This window comes from Cryptomeria japonica, chromosome 5, assembly GCF_030272615.1.
Source record: "Cryptomeria japonica chromosome 5, Sugi_1.0, whole genome shotgun sequence".
Taxonomy (NCBI): Eukaryota; Viridiplantae; Streptophyta; class Pinopsida; order Cupressales; family Cupressaceae; genus Cryptomeria; species Cryptomeria japonica.
This window is the reverse complement of record NC_081409.1, coordinates 318,452,121-318,462,654: the sequence shown is the minus strand read 5'-3', so window position 1 is coordinate 318,462,654 and position 10,534 is coordinate 318,452,121.

The window sequence follows — 10,534 nt, the reverse complement described above, 5'->3', positions numbered from 1 at the left end:
TAAAAAATGAAAGACTAGGATAGCAGATAGGGCTAGGATTGACAATTTTGTGATAGAACATACATTGCCAATTAGGAAACTACTCAAGAGGATACACTCAAGTAGAGGCCCTAAGATAAGAAAGAACAAGGCACTTTGTGATGAATAGGGAATGCCAAAACATAGTACTTTATGATGAACATGGAGAACTAAAAAGAGCAACACTTTGTGATGAACATGTAGTGCAAAAAAAAATGTAGTACTTTGTGATGAATAGGGAGTACCACTATGATAAACAACAATAGTTTGTGATGAACAGGGAGTGCCACTAGGATAAACGAAAACACTTTTTGATGAACAAGGAGTGTCACTAGGATAGAGTACCATAAGCACTAGGATAAAAAGCAACATTTTATGATGAACAAGGAATGCCACTATGATTGATACAATTGATTTGCTTGACTGTAGGAGGACCTACCTATGCTGGAGTCATGAGAGAGATTCCCGTCGACTCAGAGTTTGCGAGCAGAGATGATAGTTGAGGAGAGAGCAGTGGTTCAGGCTATGGGCCTGTGACATATTTTGTATGTGCTCGAGTTTCGGGCAAACATGGGGTTGCTGACTGCGCTGGCTGAAAGATGACACTCAGAGACTTGTAGTTTTCATTTGCCGATGGGTGAGATGACAGTCACCTTAGAGGATGTTTATAGGATTTTGAGGATACCGATCGATGGGGATTTAGTACCCTATGATCGAGACGAAGACAGGGATGCACTGAGATGAGTGTTTCAGGATCTGGGATTAGAGATGAGGGCTAGACACATGGCTTGGGATACCATGACATAGACAAGATTAGCACTACCAGCAGTACTGATAGGAGTCATCAGTGGGTTCCTCTGTCTAGATAGGGTGACACGAGAATTGGCTGTGGGATGGGGGAGGATAAGCTACTATCTTTGAGAGATATCTGCCAAGGATAGGTAGATGAGATCTAGGATCTTGAGAGGGAGACAACTAGGCTCAGGAGACAACTGAGGGACACTAAGCGGGAGAGGGATCAGGCTATTCAGCGCTATACAGAGGCTAAGAAAACACTGAGTGCAGGGAGACAGGAAGCAGAGGACACAGGGGCTGGATACGCCTATGTTCTGTGAGCCGGGGAGGAGATAGGCTACTGGAGAGACCTATACTATGGAGTAGTGCCACCAAAGTAGTGGGATAGGAGCTTTCATAGACCATCGCGGACAATGACGACCATTGGAGGGAGGGACAAGAGACAGACATTGAGCGGTGGGGTCATGGGTCCTCCACCACCACCAGATAGAGGGGACAAGAGAGATGATCCTGGGGTGGGTCCTTCCAGGGCTCAGACTCCGTCGAGGCCAACCGGCTTTGAGGGAGGGAGTTCATCATAGCCTTAGAGGGCTCCCTATGTATCAGTTTTGTACCATTTTGTATGATGACACCTTTGGATGATTTTAGCCATATGATTTTGACATCATTGTATTATGACACTTATGATTTTGATATATATATGAGATGATTCATCCTTGCGGCAACTATATGCATGTGTACCTATGTGATGTATGTTTCTATGTGATGCTTATGATATGGATGTAAATATGTACATGAGGAAATGCAATATTTTTGTTCTTTTATGTTTTATTTGTTTATGCAAATGCAAATGTGAATGTATAAAATGCAGATGAATATGACGATGCAAATAACTATTTACATGATGAAAAATGTAAAATGTGCTAACATGTGGTGTGTGTAGGATGTGATGCAATTGTGATATCTATATGTATGTATGAAACGCTTATATGTGGTAATGTAGGTGCAACTACATGAAATGCAAATATTTTTGGCGTGTCATTATACTCAGTGGTGTGATAGCAGGCTACATAGACTCAAGAAGGGTGATGGAAGTCAATCAAGAAAGGGGGATGAAAGATAGAAGATATGAAAGTGAAAGAGCTTCTTGTGCGTTATCATCATTGAGCTTTATTATGGAAAGTAGGTTATGACAATCGAGGCATATGTTCGACCTAGAAAGTCATTGTACCCATTTGCATGGAGATCAAACAATTGCAAACAAGGAATGCCCCAGTTCATACTAGACTCACAGTATCCTCATATCCTTGGACAAGTCATAGCATTACTAAGAGACAATCCACAGACAACAAAAGAAAAATAGGTGACGATACCCCATCCTCGCCTTTCTAGTCAAAGACATCCTAGAGATAAAATCTCTAATCAGAGACATCCTAGAAAAGCTAAAAGACATGTCACCAAAAGATAAAATCAAAATAAAACCAAGACTCAACACCAACATCCACTGTAGTCCTTAAGTTTAGTGTCTCTTGTCACTTGTATAAGTCTATTTGATTGTGGTCACAATGTTTACTTTCACAAAAGGATAGATAACACTGAACCATAATGTTGTTTGAGTCCATTGAAAGATTTGATTTGTTGAAGCCCATTGTTGCTATGTCTCATCTGAAATTGACTGAATCCATGAAACTGATACTTTATTATGGAGAAGATGAAACTTTATTGTGGACTGGTGATGTAAATGCTGCTTTATTGCAGATTGTGCACAGATAGACTGAAGAAAACTGGAAGAAACTGTACTCCTCAGAACAGGCGATGCTCTCAGTTCCACACCCGTCACGAGACGTAGGATTTGCCTTAGCCACATATAAGAGCTGATTTATTATGAATGGAAAGAGGTGAAAAGGGAGGTTTATTATGAATGGCTAACCAATCTCAGGTAGATCAATAACAAGCGATTATGGGAATGGGTAAGTTTGTTATGAATGAATAGGTCATGAGTATGTGCATAGTGAAAGGATGAGATGGAATCCTGAAGGAGGGAGGAGCAATGTCTCTACGCATGGCGCTGGTGACCCAGTTTTCACCATGGTACTTTCCCAGGATGCCATTGAAGTGGTTTTCACTGTTGGACGAAATGTTTTTCTGTTTACTTTTTTCAATTTTTTTTGTGTCACAAGGCGCCTGTTTGCCAGGTTTTTACCAAGTAACAATTTTTTATTTTTATAGTTTTTTTTTTTTTTGAATGTTTTGATTTTTTTGTATTTTTGAATTAGGATATTCTGAAGAACGATGTGTAAAACCTGTGAAGGTGCATGTTGTTGATAGGATCCTCCAAAGGTTCGCCCTCTGGTGTCGAAAGGTGATATGCACCAGATCCATAGGCTGTTGTGATGATGTAAGGACCAAGCCAATTTAGTTTGAAATTGCCCTTCTTTTCTCTATCTTGTTGATTTTAAGGATTTTCTCTAAGAACTAAGTCACCCATCTCAAATGTGTGAGGCTTTACCTTATGATTGTAATTTTATCGTTCCTTGACTGGATGATGTGTAGCGTGAGTGATTATCTTCCTTGATAAAGGAACTGAGATAGAATTACTAGTGTGTGGACTACATAGGCCCATATGCATGTCACCTAAAGAAGTTTGTGCATCCCTGATAAAAAGGTCCCTCGAGGAAGCTCCATTAAAGATCTACGATGTATCGCTAGAAGGGAAGGATGTATGGAACAAGTGGATGAGGAATGGAGGCTTATGATTGTGAACAAAAGTGAAAGTAGGATAGCATGATGGAGACTTAGGATCAACAAGTATTCTTTTTGACTTAAAATTTTAGAACTTTTGCCCCCAGTTATTTTGATATTAGGGGAGATCAACTCTTGTTCTTTTTCTTTCATAGGATTTTTATCCTTGACCTTGATTTTTGCAGAGTCCAATTGCTTTTGATTTTGATTTGAACTAAAGGTCTTCTCTTTATTTTTGACTTTTGGATTTTTCTTTTCAAAGCTTGATTTTTGATCCCCAATTAGTAAGGGCTTTTGTAATTATTGTTGATCCAAGTCTGGGAGAGGAGTGGAAATGGAATGAGTGGATGAAATGGTAAGTCTATATGAGTTCCCAAGAGAGATGGCAATACACTCAATAGATTCTTCGCTGGAACCACTCTTAGGAATATTGATATCAAGAGTTGCCTGCACTACTAGAGGAGATTTGCATTCAAACTTCGTCGCCACAACACTAGGTGGTTCACACCCAATTCCTTGACATTGAAAATTGTTTATAGATTATTACCATCGACTGAATGTCTTAGGAGATAGTGGGAGTTGATCAACATGAAAGATATACTTACCACATCTCAGGTCTTTAAGCTTGAATTTTTCTTTGATCTTTGCTTGTTTTAATGTAGAAGCCTTCAATGATTCTGGATCAACATATGTTGATGAAGGAACAACCTCTCGATTGACTGGGATTGTTATTTCTGATCTAGGTCACAGATTATTACAATATATAAACGGATTTGGATTTGCTTTGACGGTCATTTCAACTCCATTGTGTGGGAACTTGATACATCGATGATATGTAGATGGTACTGTGCTCATCTCATGAATCCATGAGTGTCCTAGCAATATGTTATATGTGAGATCGAGGTCTAGGACTTGACAAACCACGTCCTTTTTTATTGGACCTACTCTGAGAGGTAAGTTGACTGTGCCTTTGGATGAATTCTCTTCATCATCATATGCCTTGATGGTAATTTTGTTTGTAGAATTCACAGCCTTTTCAGAATATCCCAATTGTTTAATAATGCTCAATGTACAAATATTCAGACCTGCTCCTCCATCTATCAAGATGCATTTTATTCGATGTTTGTGTAAGAAGGCTTCAATGTGTAAAGGTGCATTATTTGGTTGGCTTATGGAGGTGTCATAAGCTTCGGTGAATGTAAGGGAGTGTGGAATGAAAAGGTATCCCACCATGGCTTGAAACTGGTCCACGTTTAGATCATAGGGGACATAAGTGTCTCTCAAAGTTTTGTCAAGAATGGCTTTATGTGTAGGGGATATGAGTAAAAGTTCAAGGATGGAGATAAGTGTAGGTGTCTTCCCTAACTGTTCTACAAGGTCATACTTAGGTTTGGTTGATGAGGAAGCGATGTTTTTAGCTGGAGCACCTTGCAAAGTGAATTTACCTCGATGAGTTGTAACATTACATTCAGAGGTAGGTTCGGAAGAAGATCCAATGCTTTTTAGGACAAGTTTAGGTCTTTGGATAGAATTTTTAGGCATTTTGTCCTGGATGATAATGGTAGAGACATAATTTTCCATTGAAATGTGATTAATAGTTGAATCATAGTTATAGGATGCTCTAGTATAGTTGGTTTGCCCATATGTGGCTTTAGCTTTTCCCTTGTCATGTTTTGGGAATGGTTCTTTAAACATTTCATGTTCTTGATTGGATGAGTGTCCTTCAATCTTAATGTCACCTCTATAAATGAGATCTTGTATGATGTTCTTCAGTTGATGACAGTTTCCTGTTTTATGTCCCTTTCTTTTATGAAATTCACAATAATAATCACCATTCCACCAATTTGGTTTAACCTTTGGCTCATATGGAGGCAGATCTGGGATTGTTATTATTTTGTTTGCCACTAGCTTCTTGAAAACTGATTCTAGTGGTTCTCCCAATGGAGTGTACTTCCTGTTGGGTCTCAAATCAATAGATTTGATAGGTTCTAAGGAAATGCCAAATCCTATGCTCAAACCTTCCAATTGACTTGGCCAACTTATAGAGTGAACCTATTTGGTTACTAACTCTCTCACTTTAGGCTCTGCAGGACCTAGGCGGGTATACCTACTCACTAGTTGTTTTCAATGACTAATGCTTTTTATAGCAGATTAAGTATCTTGATATGATTTCCTCCTATCTCAGAATGGCATAAATTCCCAGGATGGAGATATAGTAGATGAGTTCAAGATTGTTGTTGTAGAAGCTATTTGATCTTTGTGCTTGAAATTTACGTGTATACACTATTGCTAGTTTACTCTATATTTCCTACTCAACTAATCCTATTAATTTTAAAATGAAATGTGAACTTATGTGTTGTATTTTAAAGATGACCAATGCCTTTCTTTGCTGTTTGGGCTACAGAGTCTTTATATTTCTTTAGGAATTACTGTGTAAACTTATGAGACAATTTTTAAACCCACCCCCTCTTGATGAGTCTGTCAGTTACTATTTCTTATGAGTTCTACTTCAATGTCTATATTGTAAACTGCTTAAATGAATTTAAACCTAACTTTTAAGAGACCATCCAAGGAAGAAATACAGGGAACAATTACAATTCGTGAATAAATCTTTATGATCCAAATCTACAATATGAAACACAAAATTTTACTGGAAGAACATGAATAACCTTATCTCCTTTAGATAATATCATAACTAACTACTTGCAGAAAATGCAATAATTCACAACATAAACGCAAAGGAAAATGAATGATTATATTATATATATTTGCCAAAATAGTACAATGGTAAGCCTGAGGCTATAATCTACTCCTTATCTAATGATTATTCCTCTATATTACAAAAAGTTCCCTTATTTATATGAGAGTATACATCTTCACCAAGCATCACGACTCTTCATTACATAGCTATCAACTAATCACTTTTGTTAACAAACTGGAAGATAAACAAGTTCAGCACCCTTATGTGCTCAATGTACTTGTCGTCTTTATACATTATGATATCATTATTCAACTTATTCATATCATTCTCTATCAGGAAATAGTTGGATAGGATACAATTCACACAAGGTGACAAGTCTTTGTCCCGATCTAGTTCCACCACTGCTCGATCCTTCTCATTAATGAACCCATGTTTCCACTGTTCTATCGACACCAATTCACCATCATTGTAAAAAGAGGGCACCCTAGGGGTATTCCCATTGTCCAATATCTGAAGCTCCTTTCTCAATTGGGTTGCAAACTCATCATGGGATTTCAAGTAAGTCTCAACTTCAGCTTTCTTACTGGGAATCATCAAAATGTTATCATTAATTATTTCCTGCAACCGTGACCTGAGGCTTTCATGCTCCCTAAATGCTTTAGTTGCCCTAGTATATGTCTTCTAGTAATTCTCTGCAACCTGCAACATACTTCTGAATCTATGGTTAATGATCTCAAGAATTAACTTGTCCATTTTTTGTTGTATCCTTTCTACTTGTCGAGATGTCTTTTTGGCCCTGTTCCTCCAATATATTGCATCTGTCAAAGCATCCATGACATCTCTGTCAACACCATATGTCATCCTTGTTTGACTAGTGCCTGTATCAATCTAAAGTAATCTCTCTTGCAACCTCTATTTTTCTTCATCAGCCTTTTCATACAAACTTTTGTATGTAGAGTTCTCCCTGATAAGAAACTCTATTTTATCCATGTTCAGTTTAGCCACATCCAAGTTCAGTTTGGCAGTGATCCCGGGGTTAGGCTTCCCAACTTGTTGTACCATCAAATGCCCAAAATCTTCTTCTGTGTCAACCAATAGGTCTTTTATCTTTGGGATAAATTGCTCATTGTAGAAGAGCTTTTTGATCTGGATCATATCCTGACCCCTTGAAAAGTTTATCAATCTCATCCAGCATCATCCGCTTATTTGGATCCTATTTCTTAAGGAAACCATCAAACAATAAGGAAAACTTCATATCCCATCCAGAATACAATAACACACCAGCTTCCTTAAGCAACGTTCTTCCCTTTTCAGGTGTCATTTTTGTCATCACAAGATCCTTCTCTTCTTTCAACCTTTGAACTTGCTGCTCTTCACTGTTATCTTTCATGTTATTTCTGATTTGCGATCCTTTATGTTGATAGAGGAATGCAGTAAATTCTTGAGAAGTAATAAAGTCACTGTCAGCAATGAAATCCTCATGTTCTAGGAATCTGATATCAGCAACCTCTCGGACATTCAATTGTCCTGTTGAAAAATCTATCTGTGTATCCTCTCCATAACCAGGAGGGTAATCCTCTCAAGGAGTGAATGAAATAATGCCAAATGTAGAAGCAGGAGACATATGAGCCAAAGGCTCTGTACTTCTAATAGTATCAATATACTCCCCAAAGACATGAGGTGGAACTCCTTCAAGTATTTCCAATTCATGCTCCATGAGTCTGTTGGCTAACTCCAAGGGGTCTTCAATCTTCTGTAATACATTATTATCCATTTTACATCTGAAAAGCTTCCATTTATAGGTCTGCATTACTTTCTCAAACTTTATTCTCTTTACTTTGGCTTCTTCTCTACCAATATTCTTGATGAGATCATCAGGCAAGTAAGATTTATGCTCTCCAACCTTCAGCTTTTGTGATGACCAGGCTATCCTTATGTATCCTTCAGGATGAAAGTTAGCCCTTGGATTCCCCATCGCCATGCCATTATAATCCAACTTTGTCTGTAGCAAGCTATAGCTCTTGGAACTTTTCACAATGAAATCTGAAAAGACTAACAACCCAGGTACAATTGATTGTTTCCCATGGCTTGTCAGATGTTCTGTACTCACTATTGACAATTTCCTCACAATCTCTAGATAAGCCACTCTGTTAGGGACTGTAAGTGGCAATAGGTATGAGATCCCTTCAAACCCGTATACCCTCACTTGTGTGCAGTTTGAAAAATAATTCCAATCTCCCCAATTGTGTTCAATTGAGGAATCTTCAGCAAAATCTTTTGGTCTCCAGAACCTTTGAATCTCCGGTGCAAGGGCATGGTCACACGGGCAACCCAACAGTTCATACAATGGCTTGACAAAGAATTCCTTAAAGTGCCAATACTGATTATTCGCATACATCTGGTCCCATGAAGAAACCCATAGCTACACTGGCTTTCTCATCCTAGCATTGTCATATGTCCTGACACATAACTCTTCTGGCCACAATCCTTCATCTTGGCCCACATATAATAGCATATGCATAAGCAAGGAATAATGCTTTAAATGCACATTAATGACATCCCCTTTTAATTTTTCTAACCCATGATTTAAAACTTCAACCAAATAAGTAGAAAAATCAAAGAAGCGGGGGTCCTTAGACTACAAATCGGCACAAATGACCATGTCTGCAATATCCATCAAAGGATGGGATTTTATCCCTAAAACCTGAGCAACACAGTAATAAATATATTTGAAGTATGGATGGAAAGAGTTGACATCATAGGGGGCTTTGTCATCCTGACCTAGTGGCACTAAGGATCCTGCATTTCTAGGTCTATGTATGGGGAGTCTCCATGTTTTGTAAATGTGCTCTAGGTTAAAATATTCACTTGTCAATTTGTTAAGGTCAATCAATTCCTTGAACCCCTAGTCCAATTCAAACACAGTGTCAATAACCTCTTTTCTAATTGCAAGAATTGGCTCACCCATATAGTTATATATGGTCCTTGTTTTAGGGTCATAGTTGTTTGCCAATGCCTTCATGAGCTCCACATTTATGAAGACATTAGCCACAACTAACTTGCCTAAGTTCAATCGCCATAGATTATTTATAGGCTAAGGGGAAACTCTTTTGTTGTATTCATATATGAATAATTCATACCCTCTCAACTCGGTCCATGTGTCTCCAAGCTCCTCAAACCGGTCCTCCAGGCCTTCTTCGTCAGCTCTGATTTTCTTGGACCTTAAATTGGATGATGGCCACTGGTCAATCAGGTCCTAGGCCGAAGAACACCCTTCCCTTTTCTGTCTCTTGGGTTTTTCTTCTGTAGCAAGAGGCTCCTTTCCCTTTCTAGTCTTACTAGTTTTAGAGGATGATTCCGTTTGAATTCACAAAGGGGGTCTATTTGTAGATTACTTACTTGGGATCACTGAGCTTTATCTGTGAATCCGGCCAAATTCTACTTCTAGTCCGTCGCCTGTGAATTCCTTAATGTTGTGTCCGTTGGCGTCGATTCATTACTTATGGTGTATTTAATCAGTTAATAATGGCAGTTATAACAACAGTTACTTGGGCACACATTTGAATCTAATGGCGATGTGACCTCCCCTGGGATTCGTTTCTGATTTTTGAGGTAATCAATAATCATTTCAATGAGAACATGTCTCTCGATCACTTATTTTTTAGTCCATCGATGTCTTTGTTTCTATCGACAACACTTTTGTTTCTAATATTACTTCGATTAGGTATTTTCTCCCTTCATTGAAATGCTACATTCGGTCATTATGGCCACCTCTTTATCGATATATATCTGATGTCCATCGGATTTTATGTCGAAGAAACCTCGGGCTTCTGAGACTTCCTTCACCTTTCCATCGAAACATCTTTTCCATCGACATCACTACACCCCATCGATGAACGAGTCTATCATCTCATCGAAGCGTTCTTTACTTTGATAACTTGTTTCCGCTGTCATCTTTCATCGATGAGCTCATTAGTAATTTTTATCGATAAAGTTGTATCGGCAAAATCTCACATATCGGTAACATGCCTTTTAGCTTCCTCAAAACTCATATCCTTATCGACATCTTTTATCGATGTAGCTTCCTTTTTGTCTAATCGATATCGTTCTTTCGATAGGAACGTTTCTTTCGGTAGGTCTTCTTCTTGTTGCACCTATGGTATTGTCTCCTCGAAAACCTTTTCCCGTCGATGAGAACCATCTCTGCTTTCTTCGATATCCTCTATCGATGGAGTTATTGCTTTCGGTGGGTCCTTTCTAGAGTTCATCAGTGTTCCC